The sequence below is a fragment of the Rattus norvegicus genome, chromosome 1 (genome assembly GCF_021556685.1).
Source record: "Rattus norvegicus strain SHRSP/BbbUtx chromosome 1, alternate assembly SHRSP_T2T, whole genome shotgun sequence".
Lineage (NCBI taxonomy): Eukaryota > Metazoa > Chordata > Mammalia > Rodentia > Muridae > Rattus > Rattus norvegicus.
In genome coordinates this window covers 56,904,766-56,922,057 of record NC_141534.1, presented here as the reverse complement: position 1 = coordinate 56,922,057, position 17,292 = coordinate 56,904,766, and the positions used below count along the sequence as shown (strand labels likewise).

Here is a 17,292-nt window from a genome sequence, read left to right as displayed (position 1 = left end):
TTTTTGGAGGTTGGAGGCGGATAATTCGTTTCTCCAAGCCCCTTCCTCAATTTTGGGTGATAAACATTGACTCTCATATAGACTTTTAATAATTATACAGTTATTTATATATTTTTAAGTTTTGTTTATTTTTACAAACTTTTTGTTCCTCTCTCTCTCTCTCTCTCTCTCTCTCTCTCTCTCCCTGTCTCTGTCCCTCCCTCTCCCCCTCCCTTCCTTCCTGTCTCTCTCTCTCTCTCTGGGTAATTAGATATAATACTCAGGGTCAGGACATTCTACCCTTGAGCTACCCCAAACAGAAAAAGGTTATAAACAGCTTTATTATGATATCTGTGACATATAAAGCTGAAACGTGTTAGACGTGAGCATCTTGATGTTCCTAAAGACATGTACTTTCTCAGATACAGAATTCCAGCGGGCTAAAATTCCTGCTGTTACTTCAGATTAACCTTGTCATGAACTGAACCAATGGGGAACATAGTAAGCACAGTCCCTGAGCTGCTTCCTAGGTCGGTAGCACTGGCTCCATCCCAGGCACAGCTGGAGTGGGCAGCTGTAAGGTTGAGGACCTGCACTCAGGACACTGGGCTCCAGGAGCACCTCACCTTCAGGTCATCCTGTGTACCTCTGATCGTCACTCCTGGGTTCTCACTGCCTGGCACTTAACCATAGACATCACTGTAGAATTATCTAAGGCCAGAATGTCAACAACATAGTTGTTATGAATTTCTACTTTGAAAATGTCAAATGTTGGGCTGCTTGAACAGTTTTCAAGAACAGGTTCAAGAAATGAACCTGGGAGAAACACAAGAAATATAGCCTGAAGTCTCTTCCAAAACAGCCACTCCAGCATAAGCTTCCACAGGCAGTCACTCTCCTCTGCACTACCGTCCCCCTTGTTTTGCAGCTCATGGATCTCCTTGCTTAGCATGTCCACAAGGTGCATTTGCTGTTGCTTCTCCAGCTTCTCCCTGGCATCTTGTTTCCATGGGTCTGGAGACAGACTATCCCCACAGGACAACTCCTATTTACTGATAGTTTTCTACTGCAGATTCCTGTGCTCAATAGTGGGGGGCTGCTGCTGGGGCTACAGCTCCAGAGTAACTGTTTCTTGGGGCCTCTGCAGTGTGGAAGGTTTTCCTGGTTGGGCCGGTGTGGCCAAAAGAGATAAGGAAGCAGGGATCAGGGAATGAGAGTGCATCTGCCCCAGATTCTACTCCTGCTCCCCGTGCTTCCTCTCTGCTTCCTTATCCAGGCAGGCCTTCTATATCTCAGACCACCACTGCTGCTCCTCCTTCTTTTTTGCTAGCCAGCTGCCACCTGAGCAGACTGGGATCCTGCCTTGTTTGCAGAAGGTGGTGGGAGGGGCAAAGCCACTGAAATGCCATCAAAACCACTGGTGTAGGTGGACATGTGGTGGAGGAGGTGGTGGAGGGAGGTCTGTTCATATGGGCTGGAAGACAGTCACAGGGGTGGGCAGCACCTCTGCTGGGTTTTCCAATGGCCAGGACCACTCTTGGTAGAGTGGAAGCAGGGGTAACTGACTTGGAGGAATATTTCAGGTGCTCCTGGCTGGATGTCATAGAGTCCACTGAGGAGCTCTGGATCCACATATCATTGTCACACTAGAGATCCATGCTGGCCACTACTCAATGCAGCTCAAGTTGGTAAAACTCTTCCTGAAGTTCTTCCATTGAAGGGGTAACACACCGAGAAAAGAAAAGACGAAGATCTAATACTTCAGAGACTCACCAGAGATATTAACAAAATTTCATGCATGTTTCTTTCTCACAGAGGAGGTAAGAAAACTGAGGAATGGGTGTATAACCAGACCTGACACTGCTTTATGGCTCACTCTCCAAGTAACCAGCTGTACCTGTGTGTACAAAGGAATAAAAAGATTTTTCTATACACTGATGCATGCTGTTTGTGGCATTGTCACTCCTGCAATTTAGCTCCTAGCTTCAGGACTACGTAGAGGGGTCTGTTCTTGTGAAATGTAAAGAAATAAACAATGAGATTCATAAAACTGCATAAAAGGTGAACTTTGTCCTCGGGGATCTGTTTTACAATCTTTAAAAAAGCAATCATGGGGGTTGACACCCCAAAAGGAGCTTTACCATCTCAGGAAGAGGTGATAGACGGGTTTGTATGAGGGGTTATTGGCAAGACAGGAAGGGCTAATATTGGATTATAAAATAAATAAATAAATAAATAAATAAATAAATAAATAAATGGTTTTTTAAAGAATATATTTTAAAAGCCATGATAAAAAATGTAATTTTGACCCTATGCTTTCAATAAAAAAAATCTTAAATTTTCTTATTTACTCATTTACACTAATTCTCATGTTCCCCGATTCATTAATTTATTTGACTAGTGTAATAGAAATAAACTTAAATGACCAAAATTCAGGAATGATAGTTAATGTAATTTGTTGAGAACTGTATCAAAGAAGTCAGATATTTCACAAGTAAGAAAGTGTTCCAGCTCATCTTAGACCTCAGTGCAGAGTTCTCCAGTGAAGACAGATGTTAGCTGCTGTTCTAGTGGTAGATGCACACTTCTGTCCAGGGATAGGAGGCTGATCTATTAGAAATAGTGTTAAAAACCCAAGTGTCACATTAAATAACAAGTAAAATAAACATAACAACATTCCTTTAAATGCAGGAGCCATGGCATACCCATCATACACTGAGGGCAGGATGTTTAGCACTGAGCCAGAGACAAAGATGTACCAGAAGTCGGCTTCACGCACCCCTACAAGTCTCCTGACGCCACAGACCAGGAGAAGGACTTTCTCCGGGACCAGATGAGATCTGGGCTAGAGACATGAGAGTAAACACGTGAAGCCTTTTGGAGGTTGAAGCCTTTTGGACGTTGGGGTCTCTATTCAGTATACTCCATCCTCACTACTTTGTTAGCAACTCTTTTAAGTGTAAAAATGATCTCCACTAACTTGGAAACCCGATCCATTTTGAAGACACATTTACAGTGCATTTTGATCTATAAGGTCAAGGGTTTTCCAAATAAAATCCTAATTTTGGACTAATATGAGACCTCTATGAAAACTGTATTCTAGCTGGCCAAGGGACACAAAAAACAATGATCAAAGTATAAACAATGATCTGGGTGACAAGGTGACTTAGAGAATGCCTCTTCTTACTTGTCACATTGGGGCTGAAAGGGTGATCTGCTCTGTTTTTCATCAGACTGTCTTTACCAGGCAGCTTCGTTGGATGACTGTGCTCTGTCCAAGGCTCTTGAGGACTCTCTGGGGAGCCGTTTTGAGCTGAATTATTATAGAGCTCAAAACCTTTACTCTTCCACCTATCGATGTTGGATAATGCCATCCTCTGCTACATAAGTGGCTGGAGCCATGGATCCCTCCTTGTGTTCTCATGAGTTCATGGTTTCCTACCTGGTAGCTGTGGGGTCTGGTTGGTTGATATTGTTGTTCTTCCTATGGGATTGCAGACCCCTTCAGCTCCTTCAGTTCTTTCTCTAACTCCTCCATTGGGGTCCCCATATTCAGTGTAATGTTCAGCTGCAAGCATCTTCATGCCAGGGCACTGAGATGGGAATGGGTGGGTGGGAGCGGGATCATACTCATAGAAGCAGAGGGAGCGGGTTGGGAGAGCATGGGGAGGGGGTAACATTTGAAATGTAAATACATAAAATATCCAAGAAAAATTAAACTTATAAAAACTTCACTCTGTGCTCTGGGTTTACCTGAGCTATAACGATCTGAAACTGAAACCAAAGCCAATTCACTCATTCTCTCTCCCTCATTCTTTCTAAGATAAAGAGCTTCAAAGGATGCATCTAAAATTCTTATATTTAATAACTGCTCTTGGTATAATAGGGTGATCTTTTATATACATTCTTTGACCAGCCTAGAAAAGCAAAACAACCAAGCAATCAGAAGAAACCATAGCCCAGGGTCTCACTAAGTATTTGAGGCTGGTCTGGAATTCAGTACACAGGCAGGAGGACCCCAAACTCACAGAAATCTGCCTCTTTCTGCATCCTTAGAGCTGGCATTAAAGGCACATGCCACCACAAATAGCTTTATATGAACATTTTCAAAAGCTTTTACATATATTGTCTAGAAAAGCTTTTCATTTACATAGTATGTATCTATGGGAGAAATTGACCTTTTTTATTTTCTCAAATATGACTTATAATTTGTAAATAACAAAGTAACCATTTTAGAGTATTTTTTAAAAAGCACTCAACTTCTCTTCTCTCACTTGATAACACACATATTATTATCCATCAGAATGACAGCATCACATGGTGCTGTCCCCTGGTGTGATTATCCACACCTGTTCACAGTTTAGTCTTCCTGTCTGCTCACCTGGGACTCATTTGTTACCCACGTCCCTCTTTGAGTTTGTAAATGGTGTTCTGCTTTAACATGCCAACACATGGTCTAGCCAGGATTGGTTCCTGTTCTACGCTTTAGTATACAGGATTCTAGACTGTCAGACACTGATATTGTTGTTGATACTGTAGCTACAAAGGTCAGGGCTAGGGTGTTCAGGTTCCAAAGCCGAGGCAGGGTCAGAAGAGGGTTCACAATACTGCACTTAACAGACTGTGAATATATCTAGGAAACCGTACCATTAGATCTGATCTGAATCATGATCCAGAAGTATTTCTCAGCATCATTCACTCTGTCTCAACTGACTTCTTCCTTGAAGAGCTGAGCAAGAGCTGTGGTAGGAGCTACTACATGGGAATTTTAGGGGCTCTCTTTATAAAAATAATTTATGTGTATGAGTGTTTGCTCAGCATGTGTGCACACGAATCCAGAGAACTTAGAAGAGTGCTTTAAATCCCATGAAATTAGAGTTTCGGGCAGTTTTGGGCTAACACTGGTGTTGTAAAATACTGAACAATCTTTCCAGCCCCAGATTTTGATAACTTTTAGGAGCAGACATATCTCAGTACAGGATCACTATATGTTGGCTAACCTGGCTTGAGTCACTAGCTCTTACCTCTGTGCACCATGGAGGACAATGGCTGGGTAAGAAAGGTGGACAGGCAGTGAAAGAGGATGCCTTGATTTGCAACTTCCAGTGTAACCATGGGACTGGTACTAGTCATGAGTTCTGCTGCCCTAGGAAGAAAATATAAAGAAACAGCGGTCACTGTCATAGAGGAGTCTATGTTCAGAATACTTGTGCTTAGGTTCCTCAGCCTGGTTGCTGTTTGGGGAAATAAACCAGGCTTTCAGAAGATTATGTCCTGTCCACATCGCTTATGATAATTAATTATAAAACAGGTAAGTATATTCTATTCTATAACATTAACATTAAGATATTTAAACATTTTACAAGCTCTAAGTATATGTGTACATATTTATATAATTATTTAAGGTAATACTCTATACTAATATACATTCTTAAGAGTGAACACAAAATGAGATTCCTGTGCTCTAAGAACTAGGATTATGGGGGAAGGTGAGTAAACACAAAGATCTTTTACATCACTACTTTTTGAATTCAAATTTCAAAATGCAAAATATCACTTCAGTACATTAAAACTAACCAATCAGTTGAGGCTTTAAAGGAACCAATTAGTCATACCTTTCCTGAGAAAGTCCAACCAGACTAAATCCATCCACAATGAGGAGTTGGTCATGGGCACCTAGTTGTCCAACCTGAGCCACCAGAAGGATGCAGGTGTAGGGAGAAAAGAAAAAAGGCAGCGTCAATGCACAGCAGCATTCCTCACACCACACAGTCAGTGCACAGCAGCATTCCTCACAGCACACAGTCAGTGCACAGCAGCATTCCTCACACCACACAGTCAGTGCACAGCAGCATTCCTCACACCACACAGCATCCACAGCCATAAGCATCTGCACAGTATTTCACAAAGCTCGAGTGAAGAATGCCTTTCACTGTTTCCTTTAAAACAAATACTGACCACATCTGCAATACCTCCTTGGACAACGATTTAACATAGATTTCCAGTTTATACTGGCCAGCAGCCTATGCAAAAAAAATGGTCAGAACAGCACAATTAAATCACACAGCAGGAAATGTGCAAAATCCTGCCCACATACACCCTAGTAGCTTGACTAGTTAGGAAAGTTTCTATTTTATGGTTCCAAACTTGTAAGAAAAATACTCCTGTAAAAATGGACAATTTGGTGAGAAAATGCCCATAGACTTGTAATACTCAAAATGATTATTTATAAAGTCTGAAACAGCTACAAATCCAAAGGAATGAGAAACACCTCAAGTGACCAGCCATTACCCATATCAGGACAGAAAACCAGCTTGGTACTAAATAATCCAGCATCTGCCTTCTCTATCTTCTATTTAAACATAAGGTTTAAATTTCAAAACAAGAAATTAACTTCTTGGAGGAAGCAGTTAACAACACTTTGTAAGGAAATATTATCCAGAAAGTGCTCTACTGGAATTCATATCCTGGGACCGAACAGTCAAACACACTTAAATAGCATTCTATGGAGAGAGCTAATGAAGTGTTTTAAAAAAAGTTAGGTATTGTATATAATTTCAGGATCAAAAATATTCTGCTTAGAGATCATAATATGACAACAAAAGAGCTTTGGATCACATAGGGAAGTATTAAACCATACAGTCATGTGCATGAAGCCCTACCCGGATATTACTGGAAGTTGCACAACACTATGTGTATACTTTTGTACCAACAATAAAAATAACTTACCTTAAAAACTATGAGATAGTATTTGATATAGTAATGTATCATAAAAAGTGACTTCAGGAAATGAAGAAAAATTTCTAAAGTAGCAATCAAGAAGATGTAATTTTATGTGCAAACCATCTGTGTTTCAGCCAATAGTTAACATTTTATTTTACCTTTTTCATTGATGAGAATGGTCCATTTTCTCCCCTGCAGTAGGGAGTAGGGAAAAGACAGCAGTCATCAAGTATGCAGTGTGTTACTGTTTCATAGGCATACAACCTGTGTTTTGTTTACATATAAACATAGGGATGAATATAATAATATTATGAATAAAATAATAAATTACATTATCTATCAATAGAAATTATGTATTATAAAAGAGAATTGTCTCATACAGGGTTCTTTAGAGACACAGATCTTATGGGAAATCTCTGTACAGTAAGAAAATTGGTTGATGACTTGCAGTCTATAGTCCAACTCCCCAACAATGATCAGCAGCAGGTATGAATAGGAGTCCAAGGATCTAGCAGTGGCTCAGTCCTACAAATCAGGCAGGCAGACGAAAGAGAGACTCTTCCTTCTTCCAATGTCCTTATATAAATCTCCAGCAGAAGGTATGTCCCAGATTAAAGGTGTGTACCACCACAGCTGGAACTGGGACTTGCTTTGTCCTAGGTGACCTTGAACTCAGAGATCTCCTTGTCTTAAACTCCTGAGATTCATAGCCACTTTGCCTCATGATCTCCATGCCAAGATTCAGTTCAGAAATTTGTGTCTCCCAGCCTCAAATCAGGATCAAAGGTGAGCTTTCCAATTCTGGATTGAAGTTCATTCCACATATAGTCAAGTTCACAACCAAGAATAGCCATTACAAGTATATACAATGTGTCATTATACATATACAATACATATACATATAAATTTGAAAATACCATAACATTTTATTAGTATATGTTAACCGAGTAAAGTGACAGAGGTGGCTGTGTCATTTGTTTGCACATCGTGCATGGGTGGGAGAAGAACTTATAAGCCCTTGCATCAAATGAGGAGCTGCAGTTAACAACAGCTGATAGAAATTCACTCTTCCTTGGGGACAAGCCACTGGTAGGACTCTGATAATCCAGTGAATGTCTGTACACACAGTATGCATGTATGACTAGCACTAATAGGGCTTACTGGGATACAAAAAATGTGTGTATGTATATTTCCGTACACACACACACACACACACACACACACACACACACACACACACACACACAGAGGAATGGTTTAGTGGTGCTGACTTTTAAGCCCAGGATCAGATTCAGGTGGACCTCTGTGAGTTCTAGACTAATCTGATTTACACAGCAAGTCCCAGACCAACCAGGGCTATAGAGTCAATCGGGGGATTCTCAGAGGGATCTTTTAGAAGTTGGAGGACAGATGTTAGGGTGGATATGACCATATTTTACTGTATACATGTATGGAAATTTAAATAAATGAAAAAATACATAAAGTAACTGAGATGAAAAAAGTACACTCAATAATCGCAACTTTTTGAACTGACATTTGTCTAGTTATGTGGCAAAGAAGAAATAAATATGCCTTTTACTGATTTCATCTATGGCAATGCCAGTTTCCTTGAGTCAAAACACTTAACATAGATGATTAGAAATGACCTTGAAATCACAGTTACCTGTGGGGAGCGGGTGTGGCGGTAGTCCCAAGATGGCGCCTGGGACTGCAGCTAAGTCTCGTGACTAGCATCTGACTTCCTCACACACCTGAAACTAGCCACGTCCATTGTGAGAGCTGTGCAGGCGCACCATGATGCAAGATCAGGCCATGTGACGTGGACCTATGAACTGAGATTACGCAGTCTGGACTGAGGAGGCGGAGTTGAGGGAGGGTATAAGGGAGTGTGCTCCGGGGGCTGGGCTGGGAGGGAGACAGAAGAAAAGAAGATTCCTGTTTGCATGTTGTAAGGTTCCTGAATAAACCGCTTTGAGAAGAACGCTGTGTAGTCGCTCTTTTCTGCGGGTCGGAAACAGAAGCGACAGTTACCATCAGCATCCATGGGCTAGATTGAAATTTTATAGTTCTGATTAATGAAGCTGGAAGATATTTCATAACTTTATATTATCCACTGCATAGGTTATTTTATAGATCAATAGAATTCCACAACTCAGCTGTTAAATCATTCCATTCTCCCAGTAAACATCCATGATACAATAATGATATTCTAATCTCTTTGAACAGGTGCTCCGGTGCAGAGTTTGCCTGAGATAGCCCAACAGCTGCATCCTGTCTTGTCTCCTTCTAGAGAGCTTCGTGACTTTTCTGAACAGAATACAAGGTGGGTTATTTGTTTGGATTTTAGTTGGGATTTTTGACTTTAGCTTTTTCCCTGATATCTTTTCCATAATTTGTATTCTATTTTCCTAACTTTGACTTTAGTTTATTTCAAGCACTTTTTGTTCCATGTAATTTTAAAATAACCCCACACTAAGTCTGGCTAAACACAGGCATCAGAGTTTCACCCAGTCCCTATGGCTACTTCAATGCACTTGTTACCCTGCATCCTGAGGCTCGATTGCCAAGCCAATTGGGAACCAGTTTAACATAAAATACCTTGACTACTCAAGATGAAATACTGCTCTTTGTTTAAGCATGTGAAAAGATAGTCTTTTTATGAGCCAAAATTAATAATAACTAATCATAAGTCTTCGTTCATGCATTGTGAACAATGGCATAAGGAATCTTTACCTTTCTTGCTTGGTTCTCTTGAATTTTCTAGTTCTTCAGGGGGGCTCACTCTGCCCTTTCTGACCCAGAGAACCCTGGAAGGAGTCCAGTGCCTAATTACTTTTCCTATAAGCAGAAACATAAGGTCTTTCTCCCAAATTAGCATGCGCTTTAGCCAGTAACCAGAAAGATTTTTAGGTTGACATCTTTCCCAGAGGAATAGTAAAATAACCAGAAAATTCAAAATCACATACATTTCGAAAATTAAATACTCATACGAGGGAACTAAACCAAACAAGCAGAGTAGAAACAGTTTTTTCGGGCCTTTTCTAATCTGCCAAGACAGGATATTTAACCCTCTTTTGAGAGAATAGGAGAATCCTGTGATACACTGAGACTTTCCTAGAGGATTTCATCCTTATCCAAATTCTGTTGTCTGCCTTGGAGGCTGTAGTTTTTCTGTTAGCTCAGTTTGTCCCTGCACAGCAGGAGCTCCCAGATAATCTGGGCCCATTTGCCCTGAGTTAGCTCTGAACCTCAGGAGCAATTCCCCAGGTGACTCTGGCCAAAATTGTGTCCTCTTCTATCTTTAAACAAAATTACACCAAATTAGCAACAACTAAACCAAACTTTATTAAAAGTAGGCAGTCTTCAGTCTCCCTCTCTGCCTGGATCCATTTATTATACTGATTCTTTTTACAGGAGGAGAACTCAGAGCCTGATTTGGGTCTGTCTATCACTGTGTTTGATTAAGATTCCCATGTGCTGGAGTCACTTGACTCATCTCTGCTCATTCAGGAATCTAATTCTCTCATCCCTAGGACAAGAATCCTAACTCCCTAGTGGATTGTTGACTACCACACGCAACATCATCTATTGCATGAAGTTTTAAATTAAACCCATGCAAATTCCTGCTATGTTCTGGTATCAGTGGTTATGCTGAACCCACATGGCTAGCTCTACGCAGCCATCTTGTCCTGGTTCCTGCTGGTAGTTTGCTACTCTAAACAAACAACTTTAATCTGAAATGCCTGGACTACTGCTTGCATTTCTCATCCCATCCACCACCTCTGGCTGACCTGCAGAAGGTTGGATAATGCTCCTTTCACAGGAGTTGCCTTAGTCTTTTGAAATGAAAACCCAGAAGCTTATACTAGCCAGATTTATAGTGGTAAATCTCAAACTCCAAAAGTCCCAGTCAAAGAACAGAAAACTCAATAATATAAGTACAAGCTGAGTGCTTAGATTAGACAAATCTACCACTACACTACTCTATTGCCCATTTATGAAATCTCTAGCTACTTGTGGCTCCTGCAAGCCACATGGGCCTGCTCCATTTTCCACCTCTTCTCCCCCATCTTCTTCTTCTTGCCCGCATCATCCGTCTCTATTCTTTCTCTCCCTTTGCCAAAACATTCTGCTCTATCTTTTCCTTCCATTGCCCAATGACAGGCTGTAGCCTTTATATGGCTAATTACTATTTCACTTGACATCATCTGAATATGTGATCTATTGCACTACAGGGCCGCCCTCTTGAGAGGAAAAAATTCAAACAGTAATCCACAAGACATTTTGCTCATTTTAGTTAACACATGAAGTGACAATAGCTTCAGTTTCCAAACATCCTTTTCATTATTTTTATTCTACACTTTTAAAGTTATTTCTAGGTATTATTTGTAGTATTTTTAGCTACAATGCTTACACATAGTAAGGAGGATTTCCCACACCCTAGGCCCCAGCAGAGGGAAACTTCCACACTCAGTACAAAGTCTTAAGGACTTAAGGAGCAATGCCAAGGTCCCGATATCACATCATCGCCTCCCTAGCAGTCCCATGGCCATCAAACTGCTTGTAAAGAAGCATTGGTGTAGGCCACACATGGCCAAGGCAGAAACAATGATGATGGTCGACAACCTGAACAGCATCTCACTTCCCCAAGTAAGAGCTTGTTGAAGGACAACAGCTTTACCAAAACACCTGAAAATGGGGCCACCTAGAGGAGGACAACGGCAGGAAATATTTAGGCAAATAATTGCAACTGTGAGCTAATGCCATGAGCACGGTATAGTACACAGTGAACTGAAACCAGATAAGATTATGTTGGACATAAATGGAAAAGTCAAAATCATTGACTTTTGCCTTAGAACTCAAGTGGAACCAGGGCAATGCTGAACTGGCACTGTGGTGCTTTCTCTTTTGGAGCTCCTGAACTCTTCCTCAGAAAAATTTATGATAGTCCACAGAATGACATATGGACCATAGTTTTACATTTAATGGTAGATAAAAAAGTCAGATTTTACTCTGTCTTCATACTACAGTTTTGAAGACCGGTTGTGGCAAGTATGTATCCTAACCTCTGTGGGGTGTCAGAAGAGATAAATGTAGGACCTCTTGGCCTCTTAATGATAGTCAACACGAAATATAGGTTGACAGTCACAGATGTGATGATGTACCCCTGGTTAAAGGAAGATTGAAAGGCTTTCCCAAATCCCTACAAAGGACTGAGCTCTGTCAGGTAGACCCTGCAATTGTGGAAGAAATAGAACATACTGGGTACAGAGCCTAAGATATCACAACATATAATCAAACCGTGGGATCATGTGGCTTACTGTACAGGCAAGTTCTCCAGGTGCAAGGCTGAACAATGGAGGCTCACACATTGAGTCCAGTTATTCCCTCCCCTTGATGATGATGATGCATTCCTGTTGGGCTGTAGAGGAGTGGAAGCTACCCCGCCCTATATGCACAGGCCTCATCATCATCCAATGGTCTAGTGACTTCCTTTGACCACAATCTGGTCAAAAAGTAGGCAGAAGAGTCACTGGGGCTGCCCTTTGTTTCTTCAGGCCACACCAGATTACACCCACACTGGACAAACATACATCCACGCCAGCAGTGTCGCCTGAATTCACTCAATAATCATCCTCAGAGAGAACACAACAGCAATGAGAACACAGGAATGCAAATTCCTGCTATGCTCTGGTATCAGTGGTAACGCTCAACCCACATGGCCAGCTCTATGCTGCCATCTTGCCTGGTTCCTGCTCCTAGTTTGCTACTCTAACCAAACAACTTTAATCTGAAATGCCTGGACTGCTGCTTGCGTTTCTTATCTCATCCACCCCATCTCCCTGACCTGCAGAAGGCTGGCCAATGCTCCTCTCACAGGATTTGTCTTAGTCTTTTGTAATGAAAACCCAAGAGGCTTATACTAGCCAGATTTATAGGGGTAAATCTCCAACGCCAAAAGGCCCATGCAAGAACAGAAAACTCAATTATATAATTATAATCTGAGTGCTTAGATTAGACAAATGTACCACTACACTACTCTATTGCCCATTTATAAAATCTCTACCTACTTGTGGCTCCTGCTCCATTTTTAACCTCTTTCTCCCCCATCTTCTTTTTGGCCGATTCTTCCGCCTCTATTCTTCTTTCTCTCCATTCCCCAAAAAGTTCTGCTGTCTTTCCTTCCATTGCCCAAACACAGGCTTTAGCCTTTATGTGGCCAATGACTATTCCACCTGACATCATCTGAATCTGTGATCTATTGCACTACAGGGTTGCCCTCTTGAGAGAGCCAAAAAACAAAGAAACAAACGAAAACAAAAAGTAAAACAGAAACAAATAAAAGAATAAACTGCAATCCCAAAGACATTTTGGTCATTTTTAGTTAACACATGCTGTGATTTTAGCTTCAGTTTCCCTACATCGTTTCCATTATTTTTATTCTATACTTTTAAGTTATTTCTAGGTAATATTTGTAGTATCTTTAGCTACAATGCTTACACATAGTAAAGAGAAGACCCCACACCCTAGCCCTCAGCAGAATTTCTGATGAGGGAAAATTCCACTCTCAATACAAAGTCTTAAGGACCATGGGACACAGGAGCAACACCTTCGACTCAGTGGCAGCCCCAGAGCCATCGAACCGCTTCTAAAGAAGCAATGGTGCCTGACACTCATGACCAAGGCACAGACAATGATGGTCGACCACCTGAACAGCATCTCACTTCTGCAAGTAAGAACTTGTTGAAGGACAACAGCTTTACCAAAGCACCTGAAAATGGGGCCACCTAGGGGAGGACAAAGGCAGGGAAATATTTAGGCAAATAATCATAACTGTGAGCTAATGAAATGACCAGGGTATAGTGCACAGGGAACAGAAACCTGATAAGTTTACCATTGGACATAAATGGAGAAGTCAAAATCATAGACTTTTGCCTTAGAACCCTAGTTGAACCAGGGCAATGCTGAAGTGGCACTGTGGTGCTTTCTCTTTTGGAGCTCCTGAACTCTTCCTCAGCAACTTTATGATAGTCCACAGAACGACAAATGGACCTGAGTTTTACATTTCATGGTAGTTAAAAAAGTCAGATTTTACTCTGTATTCATACTATAATTGAGAAGACCATTGTGGCATGTATGTATCCTAACCCCCGCAGGGTGTCAGAAGAGATGGAGGACCACTTAGCCTCCTAATGATAGTCAACATGAAATATAGGTTGACAGTCACAGATGGGATGATGTACCCCTGGTTAAAGGAAGACTGAAAGTCTTTCCCAAATCTCTATGAAGGACTGAGCTCTGTCAGGCTAGACCCTGCATTTGTGGAAGAACTGCACCATAATGGATTCTGAGTCTAAGATATTACAATGCATAATCAAACCAGGAGATCATCTTGCTTACTGTGTGCCAAAATATGCCTACCTAGAGCAAGTCAAGGCTAGGGAAATATTGTGCAAATAATAGCTGTGATGAGCCACTTCTACGGGCAAACAATACTTCACAGGGACGTGAAGCCAAAGAGTGCTGGTTTGTATATCAATTGAAAAGTCAAGATTATGAACTTTGGCCTAGTACCTCATTCTACCCAGGGGAAATGCTGAACCAGCACTGCGATACTTATACTTTTGGTGTCCCTGAACTCTTCTTTGAAAAATTTTATTATGTTCCAAAGAACAAAATATGGACCTTGGGTGGAATTTTATAATTTTTGGCAGTCAGAAAGTTTCCATTTGATTCTCTCTTAATTTTGGAGCTGAGAAGACACGTTGTAGTAGAGGTATGTGCTGCCTCTGGTGGGGTGTCAGAAGAGCTGGAAGACCTACTTAGCCTCCTAACGATAGTCAACCATAAATATAGGCCAACAGTCATTGTGGTCATGATGCAACCCTAGTTCAACTAAGACTAGAAGCAGTTCCCAAATCCCTATGAGCAACTGATCCCCCTCAGGCCAGACCCTGCTAATGTGAAAAAGCAATGGAATACATTGGATTCCAAGCCCTAGAAACTAAGGACACTTCAACCAGACAATGTGTTAACCAGACCATATCATCCTACTTCCTTCTGCAATGGCAGGAAGTTCAGGGGAAAGGCAACAAAACATAGGCTTGGACAGTCAGTACAGTGGATGTGTTGGGTAAAAGCAGGTGCTAAGACAGTGGATGTTCTGATACAGTGGCCTCCAAGTCCTTGTGAGGAAGAAGCACTTATGCCATCCAGTAATGACCATGGCAATGACAACAATTGTGTTTAACTACCCCAACATCATCTACAAGTAATTGAGACCAAAACAAGTGGATACCTTGTCATGGAGCTGGGTGAGGTTCAACATCTTTACAAATGTATCTCAAAGTATGGCTACATAGTGAAGGACAAGGCCTGGCAAATGTTTATGCAAATATTAACAGCCTAAATCTACTGTCAGGGGCACAGAATAATCACAGGACTTGAAAACAACTAATATGTTGGATAAGAAACAAAAAGCCAAAATCATTGACTTTGACCTTAGTACCCAAGACAATCAGAGCAAATGCTGAACCTGTACAATGGTGCTAACACTTTTGATGCCCATGAACTCTTCCTAGGATAAATTTATGATGGTTCAAAGAACCACATATGAATGCTAGAGTCTTACATTTTAAGGTAGTTGGAAATGTTGCCTCTATTTTCATACACGAGCTGAGAAGACATGTGGCAGGTGTGTATCTTGACCACTGTTGGGTGTCAAGAGAGCTAGATGACCTGCTTAGCAACTTAATGACAGTCAAACCCAGATATATCCATCATAGACATGATAATGCACCCCTGCTTCAAAGAAGAATGGGAGCCATTTCCCAAACCCCTATGAGGAAATGATACCTCTCAAGCCACACCCTGGAATTTTGGAAGTAATGCAATATGTTCCATTCAAAAGACAAGACATAATGTTTCTTTATATCAAAGAAAGTCTAAGCAGATCATGGCATTCAACTGCTTACTGGAAGGACAGGCTATCCAGGTGCCTGGCTTCACAACCAGCCTCAGACAGTTACTCCAGTTATGGCTCCATTCCCTACCGTTAATGAGTATGCTACTTCCGCACTAGGCCTGGACTGCAGAGAAGTGGAAACCAACCCACCATTGGCACATTGGACTTGTCATCTCCCATAACCTTGTTTATGCCTATGTCCATAATTCTAGTCATAGAGGATTCAGAAGAACCACTGAGACTGGCCTTCTCTTCAGGCCACTCCAGAGGACACCTGCACTGGACAAAACATACATGCCAGGGTGTCTTCTGCCTTCAGTCAACAAGCAGCCTCAGGGTGAAAAGAAGCAGCAATGAGAACACAGAAGACAACCTATTATTCCTCTGTGCCTAAGGAGAGGGCAACACTGTCCCCAGTAGTGGCCATCCAAAAGGCTTTAAGGATGGAACAAGAAATAAAAAAATGTCCTGATGAAAATGTGTTGCTGCTCTCCATCAAGAAAGAAATCTCACCTGAGGCAGAACGCCTTGTCTCTTTTGAGAAATGAAGCACAGGGAGAGCATCCAGAGAACAAGTTGCAGGCCCAACCCAAGTACCTTTGTGCTAGGTCCTACCCAATTTACTCTATGATGGTTCCTCCTGTGTCTCTGATTTCCATTTCTTCAAAATTGTTTCCTTTTTAACTTCTGTAAGTACTGTATGATTCTTGGTCCACACCAAGCGCTCTCTCTATTCTATATTTCTCTACTTCCCAGCAGGCATTCAATATGACCCCACTCATGCCTTCATCTGTACTAGAGCACCCCACAAATACAACAGCTCCCTCAAGGTCAGGCCTAGAGGCCTATTATAGAGTAATGGAATCTTCCAGGGGCAACTGATCCTAACATATCTGGCAATTAATCACAAGAGCTGAAGAACAAATTCTTAAGTTGTCAGAAGTAACATCACATCCCATTAAGCTTCAAAAGTAATAACCAGCAATTCCTTCAAAACAGTGACAGTGGAGTTAGTGAACAGTGTGGATCCTGTGACAATGTAGGTCCTGCAATACTGGAGGCAATGAGATAGTGCAGGTACTTTTACATTGGAGGTCAGGCAACATTGGAGGACCAGCATGAGTAGAGGTCCTGGGAAAGTGGAGATGGGACTGGTACAGTGGAGGTCCTGACTAAATGCAGGTGCTGCAAGAGTGGAGGTCCTGCAAGAGTGGAGGTCCTGCAAGAGTGGAAGAACGGTGATAGTGGAGGTGCTGGGTCATTACCATACTGGAACAGTGGATGTCCTGCTACAGTGGCTGTCAAAGTGCTGGTAAAGAAGAAGCAAGGGTGACAGCCAGTAATGAAGATGGCACATGTACTGATGATTTTTGACCATTCCAACATCATTTCACTACTCCAAGTAATTGAGTCTGAAACAAGACAATACCTTGTCATGACGCTACTTGAAGGTCACCAGTTTTACAGACACATCTGAACAGCTGGCCAGTTGGTGGAGAACAAAACCAGGGAAACATTTAGGTAAATACTATCAGGCATGAACTACTGCCATAGTCACATAATAGTTCAAAGAAACCTCAAAACACATGATATTTTCTTGGACAAGAAAGGAAAAGTCAAAGTCA

General features: G+C 41.5%; 1 pseudogene across 1 annotated transcript; it reads right to left on the bottom strand.

Moving 5' to 3' along the window:
- Window positions 1-302: 302 nt before the first annotated feature.
- On the bottom strand, window positions 303-3,353 carry LOC148007008 (afadin pseudogene; annotated as a pseudogene). Its single transcript, XR_015648466.1, has 2 exons — window positions 3,167-3,353; window positions 303-1,738 (listed from the first exon to the last, which is right to left on the bottom strand). The product of XR_015648466.1 is annotated as an afadin pseudogene (transcript).
- Window positions 3,354-17,292: the final 13,939 nt, after the last annotated feature.